The sequence below is a fragment of the Anguilla anguilla genome, chromosome 6, assembly GCF_013347855.1.
Source record: "Anguilla anguilla isolate fAngAng1 chromosome 6, fAngAng1.pri, whole genome shotgun sequence".
NCBI lineage: Eukaryota > Metazoa > Chordata > Actinopteri > Anguilliformes > Anguillidae > Anguilla > Anguilla anguilla.
The window spans coordinates 48,891,235-48,905,424 of record NC_049206.1 but is presented as its reverse complement, the minus strand read 5'-3'; the positions used below and the strand labels follow the sequence as shown (position 1 = coordinate 48,905,424).

The 14,190-nt window shown below is 42.5% G+C and overlaps 1 protein-coding gene across 1 annotated transcript in view; it reads left to right on the top strand.

Moving 5' to 3' along the window:
* The first annotated feature begins 11,065 nt into the window (after positions 1-11,065).
* The window catches only part of bach2b (BTB and CNC homology 1, basic leucine zipper transcription factor 2b), an 84,924-nt gene continuing 81,799 nt past the window's right edge, over positions 11,066-14,190 (top strand). The window contains exon 1 of the mRNA XM_035423467.1: positions 11,066-11,350. The gene's annotated coding sequence lies outside the window, so the exon portion shown is untranslated. The remainder of the gene's footprint in view (positions 11,351-14,190) is intronic.

Sequence of the window (14,190 nt, the reverse complement as noted above, 5' to 3'; positions counted from 1 at the left end):
CTCCCCCCCTCCCTGCCGCCCACCCTCCTCCCCCTTCCCCTTAACATGTGGGACATGGGTAATAGGTTGCCTTGGTCTATAGGTTACTGGCTTTCTTGCACTGTAAGAGACCTATGATCTACTGTGTTGGAGCATGCTGCATTGTGTACCTTCATGATGTGACTTCAGAACAGGGGGGGGGACGGGGAGAATTCGAAGGGGTGGGAGGGGACGGGGCGTCATTCCCATTGACAATCAAGGCCCCCCCGCCGCGTCCCGGTAACTCGAATAATAACGAATGCCGATGTTGCGTCTGTTCGGTGCTGACGCAGCAGGCAACGGACGCGGATCAAACGCGCATCGCTTCGCCCAAACGAGGCGGTGCTTCGGGGGCGGGGGGGGGGGGGGGGCTGTCCCAGAATTCCTCATTATAGCGAGAGCGTAGGACACAGGAGGGTGTTTAACACCCCCAGTCAGGGCCTCCGAGAGTACCGCAGGTCGAGAGTCTGAGACGCTGGCGGTTCTGGGATCCTGTTGGCTCGGGCAGAAGCCAGGGGGGGCGGGTCTCCAACCTCACCCCACGTGTCTCAGATTCTCGCAAGAGCACACGGACCAGCGGGTCAGTCGGCGTGCAAATTATTCCCCCCTGCCCCCCAATCAAAGAGAAATGGGTTGGGATTCGATGGCCACGTTTCCACTAGAACGTTACCAGTGCATTTTAACTGAACAGTCTGTGCGCAACACTCACCAAACCGATTGTTTTAAATGTCGCATATTTGATTGTATACCTTTTCGCCTTTGTGGGGAATGTGGCCGTTGCTAGGGTACCTGAGGCCATCTCGGTTTTGTCTGGGGGCAAATGCTCAGTGGTAAATGTTCTCCCTCTGTAAAGAATTTAATGTGAACATAAGCAGAGCAAGTGACATCTGCCACAACCTTTTCACTAACATGAAATGTTTGTAGATGTTCTTGATTTTATTTTATTTTTTAATGGTGGATGTATTTTAAGTATAGCTTTAACTGAACATGGGTCAAATATCCAGAGAAAGACAAGGAATGTATGGTGAGCACGTTTCAATACAAACCTTGTATTTGTCTCTACATGCTGAGATGCAAGACTTGTTTTAGTTCCATTTTCTTCGGGTTTTTTTAAACAACGCAACCAAATAAATCCCGCGATTGTGAACCCTTCCTGCGACGCCTGAAATGCTCCAAGTTTTTGTTCCATGAGATCTCCAATTACTTAAACTCATAATTAGCGATACTAAATTAATTCTGGTGAAAACAGGCTCAGTGCAGTGTACTTGGTACTTTAAACTTCAGACAGCTGTGAAGGATGTCAGATTTTGGTTTTTCAGGAACCGCGTTTCACACGCAAGACTAAAAAACGAAAAGCTCTTTGCCTGTCGTCTGCTGAACACGCTAAGGGAGAGGTGACGCTAGACTCACGTGTATCATGGTTTCGTCGTTCTTTTTCCTTTTGCCGTTTCTTTTCTGTGAAATAGCTGGTTTCGTATGATACGTAGGCCGGTTTGTGGACGGTAGCTTTGGTCTGGTACGTCATAACAGAAAGGCGTCCTCCGCCTCAACACAGTACGTTTTGTTTACTTTTAGTTCACAGAGATGCCTTAGAATTGTACCGCTTGCAATTTGAAGTATTTCCTTCGTTATTTGCCGTACCGAAAGCTTGTCAAATTGCACCTCGTGTAACATAATTAGCCGTCTGAAAAAAAATGTGACTTTTACTACTCCGGGAGTTGCATATGCAAATGAACAAACCAGGAAGCAGAAAGGTGATGCCCCTGCTTGTTCGCTGTAATTTCAGTTTTGAAGATATGCTGCAAGAGAAATCTCGTTCACTTTAGAATTTCCGAAACCAGGAGAGTCACTCATGCAATGAACGAATGAACCTGCTCTGCTTCAGCGTAGCTGAGGAGACCACCTTTAATTTAAGTGTGTACCTTTGTACTGTTTAATTTTACATGCGCTCTAGAGGCCCCTCAAGTGTTTTGCACAATCAGATGGTTTTACTGAACACCCGTTAGCAAATAATTATACAGTTCGAGTCTTGTATGTGAAAACAGCCGTTTTATTATACAAGCCAAATAAATAGTAACTTATCAATATGTATAGAATACATATTTAAACAATTCATTTATGATATGCAGTGAGGTTTTTTCCCCACAGATTTTTTTTTTAAGGTTTTGAGTTCACGCTATACTATTTACTATGTACTGTATATAAAATGTCTGATTTCTTAAACTATGGATATGGGAATAAATCAGTGGAAACATGAACTGTGGTGAAATAAAGGGATTAAAGAATGTTTTGCCTGCTGGTTTCTGTTGTCATTTCCTAATTGTGAATGTATTTTTGTACGTGTTTGTGTATATACAAATACGGTCACACATCTGCAGTGGCACCTTTTCAAATAATGTCATAATCCACTTTTGTTATAATTTCTGTTCTGTGTCACGTAGTGGAACACACAGCTCCATTTATTTGTTCAGTTATTAATTTCTTTATTTGGTGCAATGAATTGGACTTTTAGTCACTTAGGATATGGGGTTGCGTGCCTCAGAAAAGATGTCTAATACCAAGAAATGAATTGGGAACCAGGACTGACTCAAACTAGAATGGGATTTAAATTTTGTGCCATGGTGTTTGGAATTGGGATATGATGCTTCAGATGTTCGGAAATGGATGCATCCAACCTCAAAATAATTGACCTTAGTTTTGAGAAGAAAAAAAAAGAACTGAGATCTGTAGGGGGCAAAGGACTGAAGTGTAATGAAGGCTCCACCAATAGGTGGCGATCCAGGACCATTTACCATACAGCACTAGCCCCAAGCTACAGCGAGTGTGATTTTCACAGACAAAGAAACAGCTCTGCAGTGTCTGCAATTCTTTATGTGTCCTTTATAGCAGTAGAGCTGAAGAGATCAGCTAGACCACCCTTTTAATACACAGGTGACAAAAAACAGCCCCTCTTTGATTTTTTGACCATTTTAGTGTGAGAACTGTTTGCTGGAGTGCAGGTCTCCAATATTTTTACTTCATCATTAAGCATCTTAGAAACCTGAAGATGTTTTTTGGACTGAAATGCAAGAGTCTAAACATAAACCTTTGTCCCACAAAATGGTTGATACCACATAATCTTTAAAATTGTTAAAGAATCTGAATCTACTGACGATTCATTTCATATCTAGTTTTAGTGCCTCCGAAAGCTTTCTGTGACTTCTCTGTGATTGTCGTTGTTTGGCCGAGGTCAGACAGATTTCTTTGAAAAGGAAAAAAATGCAGAACCTGTGGTTTGCTTTTTTTAGTAAATGTGTCCTTCTTGAATATTTTGCTTCTCTGGAATAAAAAAATAAAAAAATGTCCATGTTGCTGACAAAGCCTTTATTTTCATCTTGACAATGGAGGCAAATACAGCAGATGCCTGTTAAATTTCTCCTTTTGAAGACAGGTGATGTCATCCTTTCCCTCTTAGCCGAGTATGGTGTGCTTGTCCACACCATAGGTTTTAGAGCACAGGTGTGTGAAGATTTAACAGTCTTGCTCTCTGCAGTACAGTATGTGCCCATCCTGTGCTTTTTATAAGGAGGAACGTTCTCAGCTAATCGTGAATGGACATTTAGCTCAGATTGAAATGGATCGTGGGTCTCGGTGCAGAACGCCGAACATCAGAATCAGGTCACTGGATCTTTACGTTACGACATCATCTCCCCCTGTTGCTTCCAGGGGAAATGATGCTGTGGTGCTGCTTTAATGACACCATAACTCTAACAAAGGAACGGTATGCGATGGATTACGTGTGCAAGTGCATCGGTGTGCTCTCGCTAGGCTGCGAGTCTTAACGATAGACTATTAGCGTGGATTCGCCAATTTGAGGGAAAGTAGCTATTGAATGTAGATGCATCATCAGTCACCAGCAATAGCGCTGACATGACGAATTAATGCAAGCGGCCATAAAGGTGTTATTACTTTAATGGGGCTCTCAAGGATGTAAAGAGCTTTTACGACGCATTCACGGAGGCAATATTTTGCGTGTTATGGGTAATGTAGTATTCATGTCCAAGAAGTTTCTAAATAATAAGTCTAAATACTGTCTGTGAAAGTCACATAGCTCTGTAGTATTGTGATTTATTGCCCTTTGTGGAAACGAATGCATCTGCTGAAGTCCATTAATAACTCTTGGAGGCAGCCTCATTTATCTCTGGCGGAAAAGAGAATAAGTTAACTTGAAATTCATATCTGCTTATTTCCATCTAATGGTATCCATGGAAACTCCGAGACATAAATAGGCTAGAAACAGGAGAGATGTTGCCATTTTTAATAATGGATATAATTTAGGTCATAATATTTGTGTTGGTCTATAAATTGCACTGTGTGCCAGATACGTATTCCATTAATCTATGTGAATCCCTGACTGGCTTGGGAGGTGGCTGTGGGCTATTATTTAAGGGCTTGCTGAAATCTGACTTGACACCTCTCTGGAGAATTGCTTCAGTTTACGCACAGAGACAACATCGAAAATGTCTCCTCTCAAAAGCTGTAGTTTCTGACATTAATGTAGTGGATGTCTGCAACATCCTAAGATTTGTTCAGACAGATCTGACTGTGACAGTCTGGTGTTAGTTTATTATTCATGGTCATTTTCTTTATTTTTATATTTAGTGTTAGTTTGTTTAGTTTTTTTTTTCTCTGAATTTGGAATACGTGTATCTGAGGTAGATGATAATTTTGGAGGCAGAGTTCTGCTTTTTATTTTTTCCACTTGATCGTTTGATACTTCCATGTAATTCTGAGGCCTCTTGTTTCCAAAGAAGAGCGAACGTGCTGCTGTTTAATAATGTTATGGTAAGAAGCGTCACACCACTTATCTCTTGAGGACAGTGCCTGCATGCTTAATTCCAGTCAAAGCTCCACTGAACCCCCTCTTTTATGTCACCTTTCTTGTTCTTCTGACACACAGCGTTATATTTAGGCTCTAGAGACCTCGAAGGGGAAAAAAACAGTCAGCGGTAAATTGCATTGTACGATTTCGCACATTCGAACATTGAAATGGCAAATGTGAAATGTCAGCGTTTGCTGCTGATTTTGAGGTTTTACCGCAGGCTCAGTCCTTAAAGGGCAAGAGCAACCCAATTTTGGCCGACGTGACGCATCACACTTTGTGTGCGTTTGCAGCTTTGTACCTGTCTGATGTGAAGCATCAGCAGTGTTGGGCGCATCTGATGCGACTGCAGATGAAAAGATACATTTGATTTGTGGTTATAAGATCTGTGTATAAGATGGTATTACAATTTTTTTTGCAATCCCATTAGGTACTCTGCAGTAGCCTAATTGCCAAATTCTGACTATGTTTACATCTAAGGAAGTTGTTTTTGTGGTTAGCATGACTTGCATTTGTGTTATGACTGCCCTCTAGTGCAAAGAAAAATCGCTGAAGAATTAGTCCTTAATTAGTCTTGTGCCCCAGTCTTACAGTGGAAACTATTAAAATTGTTAAAACTCTAAATATTTAATAAAACATTCTGCTCCCTATTGCTGGATGGTTTACAGAAGTGTGCCCCTTACCAGATCTCCAAAGGAAAACAGGCTGTGTTCACAGTGCTGTCAAGGGTCAACAAGGTTTGATAAAGACAGTGCTATTGCCCCCACTATTGTATATTACCATTATTGAACATACTGTAAATTGCATTCACTTTAACCTGGGATTCCTCTTTGACTGTAAGCCACTATGCACCACCACCACCACACACAGAACACAGGATATCTGCACCCCAGAGTCACTCGCCTATGCACTAGTACCGTCGCAAAATACACATAGTATGCTTGTAGGCTACTCAAGCCAGAGGCACGTCCACATCTACCAAGATGGATAGCAATTCGTACAGAGCCGTGCTACTGGAGGAAAGAGGCTAAAGTCCCTCATTTGCAGTTTCTTCCTATGTACAACTGTTAGCCCAGAGGAAAACAGTCAGTTAACTGAGGTAATATTAGTCCCATTCCAGTGGCACTAGGTAAGACTACCCGCCTTCCTTCACCACTCAGACACTTCTGCTGTTTGCTGTGTCTGAGGGGATTCTTACACTATGAAAGTGAATGTCATATTTACTTCTGCCACGTGTCAATACAGTACCTGTAATAAAATGCTGATAAGTCATGACATGAGACAGTCTGACTAATATGGAAACTTGTGGAGATGTTGCATCCATACCCTCACCAGATCCCTGAACTGACAAGAGCGAGTGATTAAAAAAGCCAGAAATAAGAGTGTCAGTCATATCTACATGTCAAGGGAGACTACAGAGTAGCGCAAGGAGATGGCAGGAGTCCCATTCCTTTCGTTTTTCCCGCGTATTCAATGAGCTGAGGCTTGTGCGCTCTGTTGTACAACAGCTGTCAAGGCTATCGGCGCCTAACCTTTCTTTCCATTACGGTGGAAAAGGAATGAGAAGAACCTTCTCCCTATGGCCTGTCACACAGCGGTGTAATGCAAACAGATGTTCCCCTCTGAAAGACAGTGACTCAGTCGAGGAGGCACGCGGTGAGTGAGTGATGAGTAGAGCGGTGCAGGCCTTCTGCCCGCGTGTAATGGAGTCGCACGCCACGTCTCCTCTCCAGGTGGCCCTGAGCCATCAGTGCACGTGGTGAGGGGGAGGGGGGGGGGTGGGGGGGCGGTGGGTGGGGGGGGGGGGGGAGCATCCTCCCGCTCGTCACTCATGTAGGACGGGGGACGGCAGGCCGGTCCGACCACAGCCTCGTCAGCTGAGAACCCGCCGCTGCAGGGGGGGGAAGTCTCAAACGCCTCCCTCCCACACCCCTCCGCCCACAAACATCTCTTCTCAGGTCGCGAGGCAAAGGCATCTCCGGGTGTCAGCGCTTATCTTTCAGGCGTCAGTTCAGCTCTCTTTTTGAAATTTTCAGCGGAAACCGGTCGCTGTCTCATTGCACAAAGCTGACCAGGTTCCGCCGGGGACACAGCGGCGGGCTGTTGCCAAGGGCAGCCGGAGTGGCGGCGTGTGGGCGATAGGTAATTTCTGAGGCGGTGCTATGACTGCGAGGGCCAGGAAAGCGGATGTGCAGCAGACTGAAGCACTCGGTGCGCTCAAAAGTGATGACTCATTTCTGTTCACACTCCATTCACTTTTGTTTGTTTACGTCTCTACAGAATGCGATGGCAAGTCTCATCCTGATGTGCCTTTTTGGCCCCTCGGCTGCATACGTGGTGCAACTAGTCTGCACAAGCTGCTCGGATGAACCCTCCCGATCACGTGACCGTACGTGAGATAATTCGGGCCAAACCATATATCTGTATACCGGTGTCTGTAAACTGACTCGTGGGAAAACTTTTGACTTGGTTTGAGAAATGCAGGTTAAAAAGAACACTAAGACAGACCACAAAAGCAACTGGCAGAATTACAGAAGCCATCCCCACCCTGAGGGTTGCATGCAGATTTTCACGTTGGACAACCCTCTGTACACACCTCAGTGTGTTAGACAGAGGCTGAACATTCAGTACACAGTGCTCAGTCACAGTTTACTTTAAAACCTTGGACATTGAGTGGGCGATGTGCGAAAACAAAACTTGCAGTTTGACACCGATTTGAACCATGCCACCCCACCTAAACGCCCACACCCTCGCTCACGCACTACTGCGCTGTTATCAATCGTGTTACAAGGACCTGTAAGGCGAAGAGGCACGTTCTTATGCCCTGGAAACAGCTTCTTCTATTTTTCTTTTTTTGGGCTTTTTCAGCTTTATTAGAACAGTGTAGCGAGACATGAAGGACTAGGATGAGAGAGAGGGAGAGACATGCGACAAAGGTCGGCGGTCAGACTCGAAACTCCCCTAGAAACAGCTTATTGGCAGGTGGTGGAAATGCGGCTGACCCTGTGGCAGGGATTGGCTTACAGTGGCCCCTCGCCAAAGAGCTTCGGTCCCGGCATCTACCCGCCAAACCGCTAGCCTGGAGAAGTTTGGACTTGCGTCTCGCCTCCTGCTTTCAGCTGTTTGTTTGCCGAACCTCGGCGTGTGTGCTCCTCCCCCCCCCGTCTGTGTGGGAAACGTCACCTGTCCCGGGGGAAACCTGAGATGGGACGATCCTCTTTGGCGGGCCTCGTTATGAATGGCGGTTAGGATCATCCCCCGGGGCACCGTTAGAATTGCAGTAATTGACGTAATGAAGGCGTTTGGCTTTCTTTCCTTCTTCTCCTCCCCTGGCTTTTGTCTGACAACAACACCGCGTTCAGCGTCCCGGCTTGCCTGCTTCCTTAGCGGGCGGAATTTCGGATGCGTTCTGGCACGGGGTCCTATCTCTGTGACCGCAAAACCCAATTAATCATTCCCGAAATGAGTCACACTCTCTCTGATGTGTCTCTTGACCAGCCCCAGCTGAATGCTTCGCTTGTTTTGGTTTTTTTTTGTTTTTTTTTTTCAACAAGCACTCCAGGTATGACTCATTCCGTTTTCCAGTCGCAGGACTTGTGCACATCGGCTGCATCATTACACGGTGTACTTTTTTTCACGCTAAAGATTTTGAGGATCGAATATAGAGAAACTTTCTTCAGCCATATTGCAAGGATTCAACCATGCAACTATTTAGAGTGTGAATGTGAGAGTGCATTTGCATAAGGTCTCAGGGAAGTTCTTCAATCATGGCTGTTCCAGTTTTCAAAATGGTGCAATATTAAATTTATATTGTGGGGATGATAGGTCAATGCACAAGAATAATAATTTTCAATTTATTATTTGTTATCAAGCCATTTTTTTTTTTTGTTGAACAGTACGCTGCTGATTATCCTAGAGGCATCGAAAGTCAATCGTAATCGCACTTTTGCTCATAAATCCAATAAATTAATACATACTGTAGATATTTATAGTTTACAAGATGAATCACATTTGCATTATGGTTGGAATATAAAAACTGAAAATAGAACTGCATTTTTGTCCTAGTTATTAGACTTCAACAAGAAATTAGCAAGATTTCTGAAAACCAATACATCAGTAAGCACATTACTTTGATTAATAAGTAAATGATTGGGTCGTGACATGACCTTATTCTTGTCAGTTAGCTGAGTCCAGCCAGCTCTTTTCTATACAGCTCATTTCAATCTGTTGTCCAAGTAACAGACACAGCACATGTTGTTTGTATTAGCTCTAAGTGGGCTTAAAGCTTGTGTTCATCCTCAGAGCTGTAGGAAAACTGTAGTTGAACCAAAGTTGAACTTGTGCTATAGGCCTGAGAAAAGGTCACAGAGTACAAGACTGCCCTCCCCACACACACACACACACACACACACACACCTTCCCACCCTGCTGGCTCTTTGTGCTGTTTATGTACTTGGAAGAAGCCTACTCACAAGTGAATGCATGTGAATGCATCCACTAATCTGGTGGATTAGTTTTGCATAATCGTACTGTCAGTTTTTTTTTTCAGGAAATCTATACCTCCCAGATTTGTCGTCTTTTTCCTGCCACCAATTTTGTAACATACAATCTGTTCATGTTTGAAATGGAATTAATTTCAGTTCTCTTGCATCTTGTTTTAGTATTTATCCCCATTATCAAAGATTAATAGTGTAGAATGTTCATTCAGAAGCACTAGATCCTAACTTCACTAAAATGAGAATGTATTTTTAAAAGCATTTTTTTTTCTCCAAAAAGTTAACATTTCAAAAGTAGTCAGAATACCACTGTGGGCACTCCAAACATATCTTATCTCATACAGCAAATCTTACCATGAAGAAGATGCTACCAGAACAGATTAAGAGTCTATATATTTGGGAAGGTTATTGTCTCTGTTGTTGATAGCAAGGGAAAAGCTTTGTGCTTGAAACAAAACCAGTGAAGCCAACCCCATCACAGGTGGGTTCTTAAGAATTTGTACCAAATATGTGTTGTAAAAAAACCGTACATCAAAACTAATGTTGATTTTTGGTCATGCTTGTTTAAAAACCTGCATATTTTAGCAAAGCCTGACTGTTCCTTTAATGGATGCCTGTTGCTGTGTGTTTTGATGTCAATGTTCCTTCTCAATTCCATATGTGGAGCTGTAGGAGGGTTATTTTCTTTCAAAAAATGACACACTGAGAATGGATTGTACAGAATGGGGGGATGAAAGGAGATTTCTTTCCAACACTGTAAAGGAAATCTGTCTGGTACGGCATGATAATTTATAATTGCATGCAAACTCCCTTAGGGTAGAATTCTACATCATAATTTTTCAGACTAAAGCTGCCTTGTAGAGACAGTATGTGGGCTGATACGTGGCAAAACGTGGCTCCATTACGTGCCTGGTGCTTTCCTCAAGCTTTGCAGCTTGCTGGAATTTTTTACTAATTTTGGCGAAGATTAATTTACATCGCATTTTAATCCTAGCAAGGTCGGCCTATATGGATCTTCTCAGTGTTAAATCGAAGTTTAATATAAATCCCACTGCTAAATGATACTGTATGTCTTTCAAGAAATAATTCATACGCATGTAGTGACAAATATTGTGGCAAGATTCTCTGTTTTTAAGAAAAAATATTCAAATTCAGTTTTTCAGAGAATATTCACGTGACGCAAATTGTTTAAACCCATTTCCAAATGCTGAAAAGTGGATTGATTTGTAATTCCGTCTGTTTGCTATGGTTCAGGATTCTAATGCATTTTGTATAATTATTAGCCAGCCAACACCAAGGCGATCCCTGCAGCTCCCGGATCGGTTGCAATGTGTTGCATACCTCTGTTCTCGCTGCATAGATAAAATAAAAACGCCGGTCTTCCTGCCTTCAACTACAAGTCCCACACATCTTTGCAGCGATGTGTTTTTCCCTCAATGTCCTGTATATTTCATTAGTCATGGCGCGGGGCACTGCTGCTCATAGAAAAACTATTCTGCCGCGTGAGGCTGCCGAACAGATGGATGGTTGCGCGCTGCGCGCACTCGCTATGGCAATTCACTAACTCCATATGCGGACATTTTTTGAGTAGATACCTAATGGCCGCGGGCACTAACGCAAACTACACCACGTAATGTTGTGAATGAGGGATACGATGACGTCAGTGCTCGAATGTCAACAATGTAGCGATTCAGAGTAGGCGTTCCATTCGAGTGTAACAAACAGCAGAGACGGAGCAGCACGCTGCACTGGATCAACACACACTGACATTAGCTGAAGAAGAACAACAACAATCGTTACAACCACTAAACTTCCCCTCTACACAAAGAAATATCTGTACAGCGTGTCGCAAACACACTCTCCCTGCAGCCTGGGGGGGCTTTAGGTAACTGCAAGGAAGTCACCATGTGAAAAAATGTTAATTTGATAAACGGACAAAGGGGTTGGATTACAAGAAAAAAGCGAAAGTTAAAAGGTGAGCGGCATGCATATGTGTTTTTTTAAATTAAATGTGTTTATTTGATGTAATTGATTTCGTGATGTTTCTGCCTTCCCTCTGTTTGACTAGCATTTGTAAATGAGTGCAGTTCAAAACTTGAACGTTGGGTGGGCTTTTATAATGCTAATGCTGGCCAAAGGACAAACATAATGTTTGTGCTTATGCAGCTCTCGTTCAGCAGCTTTTGGTTTTGGTGTTCCGAGTTTCCAAAGTTGCCTTTATTTGTTATGAGTGTAAATAGACGCGGTGTGAGATTAATGTGTGGGTGCCACATCCTGTTGTAGGCAGTCGGAGGTAGTGTGTGCTAAATCTCTCAGTTCTGTGTTTTGCAAGTTGTATGCGGTGTGATCCAGGAGGAGGAGGCGCAGAGTAGTGTTGGGGGTCAGGCGTGAGCTCTTGTTTGCGCTCAGAGAAAAGGAGCTGTCACTTGCGGAGGCCTTGACCGATCACACACGGCTATTGCAGGGACAAGGATCCCCACTTTGCTCTACCGCCCCCGTCACCGCGCGGTTTTCATGAATGAAATCGACGAAAAAATAAGCATCTGTTTATCATATTACGTAGGAAGAGTTATTGGGATTGGGAATATATTATTATTATTATTATTACATCGTAGCCTACAATTGTATTATATAGGGATTATAAATTTAAACTAGGAGTTCAGATGTGTATATTCTTCATATCATCTGTAGTTGCTAAAGAAGGTTATGGTCTGTTGCAGTAAAGGTATAATGGAATATGAAATACACTAAGATCACTCGGTTGTCGAATAGGTAAGGGTGCAAATTAGAAATAAGCACTCATTGTTTCAGCGTTATGTGTTCATGCGGCCACAAAACGAAACCTATTCGAGATAGATTACGATCCCCATTAATCCACATAAAATCAGCAAAATATTTGCTGTGTAAGGGACTGCTATCCCTATTTGGTTCAGCCAATGCAAATGGCTAGATTGCCAGCGGCTGTCATTTAAAGAACCAGAGACTTGATTTCATTGAAACTATTGGAATGCATGTGGTCGGCTTGAAGCACACAGGACAGGACAAACGCCACGTCACATAAACAGTTAATAATTTAGGTTTCATGCTTTTGTTGAAATGCGTGTTCAGCGTCTGGTTCGGAAAAAAAACGATAACCTGGCTCTTCAGATAAACGTCGTTGCTTTGTGTGCTGTCCGTTTAGAGTTCTGCAACAAGACTCGTGAATATCTCGCCACTGTCCATTTTACAGAGAAGAGCTTTGGCGGTATATTATTTTCAGGAATTATGTAGGGTAAATAGAAGCAGTTATTTCTACTTTGTTATAAGTAGCTCGACTGCTTTGTCCCGAAATGTTCAGTGCACGGCGATTTATGCAGTATCAACTGAGCCACACAAGCGCGCGCACCCACACACACAAACACATATACTCCCTTTCGTCCTATAAAATCAAGTCGCCCACGTTAGTTACTGTACTGTACACAAGATGCCACCATTTATTGGCAATGTATGTTAAAATAACGTGGCACAAGTTGATGGCTTCGCAAATGTGATGTAGGCTATTTATCTCTAAAAGTGAAATCGCATATGCAGTACAAATGCAAATGATACAAAACATAGCCTATACAAAAACAATAATGTGTTTGCAAGTTTACGATGTGTGAAAACGTGTACATGAAATGACAGCGTTGCAACTTTATAGCAGATGCTGATATTTCGAATGCGGTGATACAGCAGTTTGTACAATAATGGGAACTCGATCCAGTGAGCGCTACTCCTTTGTCTATTGACGTTGAAATCTGTTCAGAATCTCTGACTGAAATATATAGGCACATCGGCGAAAGAATTGGCTACTGAATTTATGGTGAAATGTATTTACGCAGCAGTATTTAAAGGTGGAGTAGTGATATATTGGGAAGACGATTTAGCAGTCGTAAAAGAAACTGACTGTGTAATCTTGTCCGCTGCATTCCAAGCTATTTTTAAATGGTAGTGACATGCTACTAAAAATATCAAAAGTCATTGAATGCTCTAAGCCTGATTGAATTTTTTTAAAAGCAGGGCGTGTACTCGAATCCTCAACAGTCACATATTTTCATCTGTGAACTTACTTGAGCTTAGTTTTTGGCGCAGCAGAATTTATCTGAATAATATTAAGGCACGTGCATAGTCTCGCGCTGCAAATATGACGCCATTGTTCTTTAAGTGTTGCGCGCCCCTTGGTTTTTCTCTTCTACCTTTCTTCTCTGTTGATGTAAATAATTTTGTTTCATGATTTTGCATATGTTATTTTTTTGTGAGAAAACAGGTTTGTCAGAATCAGGTTACATGTCTCTTTGAAAGCGGATGGTATAGGACTGGGGGCTAATTTTGCATTGTCCAAAAAAGACGTCATATAACCTTTTTTATCAACAGATTTAAAAAAATAAAAATAAAAAACCCTCTTTCTGCTATGCTATCCACAGTTACCAGCTACTAGGTTTGCACTGCATTTTATACATGATTATGTATCATATTATCACTAGAATACATTCATGAATCCATGATGGAAGGAAAGTAATGGCATTTTTGTTTTTGGAGTCTGTCACAATTTAGTTTTACTTTTTGGTATACTCAGAGGCTGAACTCTAAATGTTTTTCCAGACTCCCATACACTCAATAAGTATGCATGGTTTTAGAAAAGTGTGCACATTTTGGATTTTGTGACAGACACTGCTATGCTCAAGTGACTGTATGTTGTGTATACACAACATCTCTGCAGGTGGATGTAGAGGTAATTTGACTAAACCAGAACTTAATGAATGTTAAATGTGCAACCTTTTGAAAATAAAGAAAGAA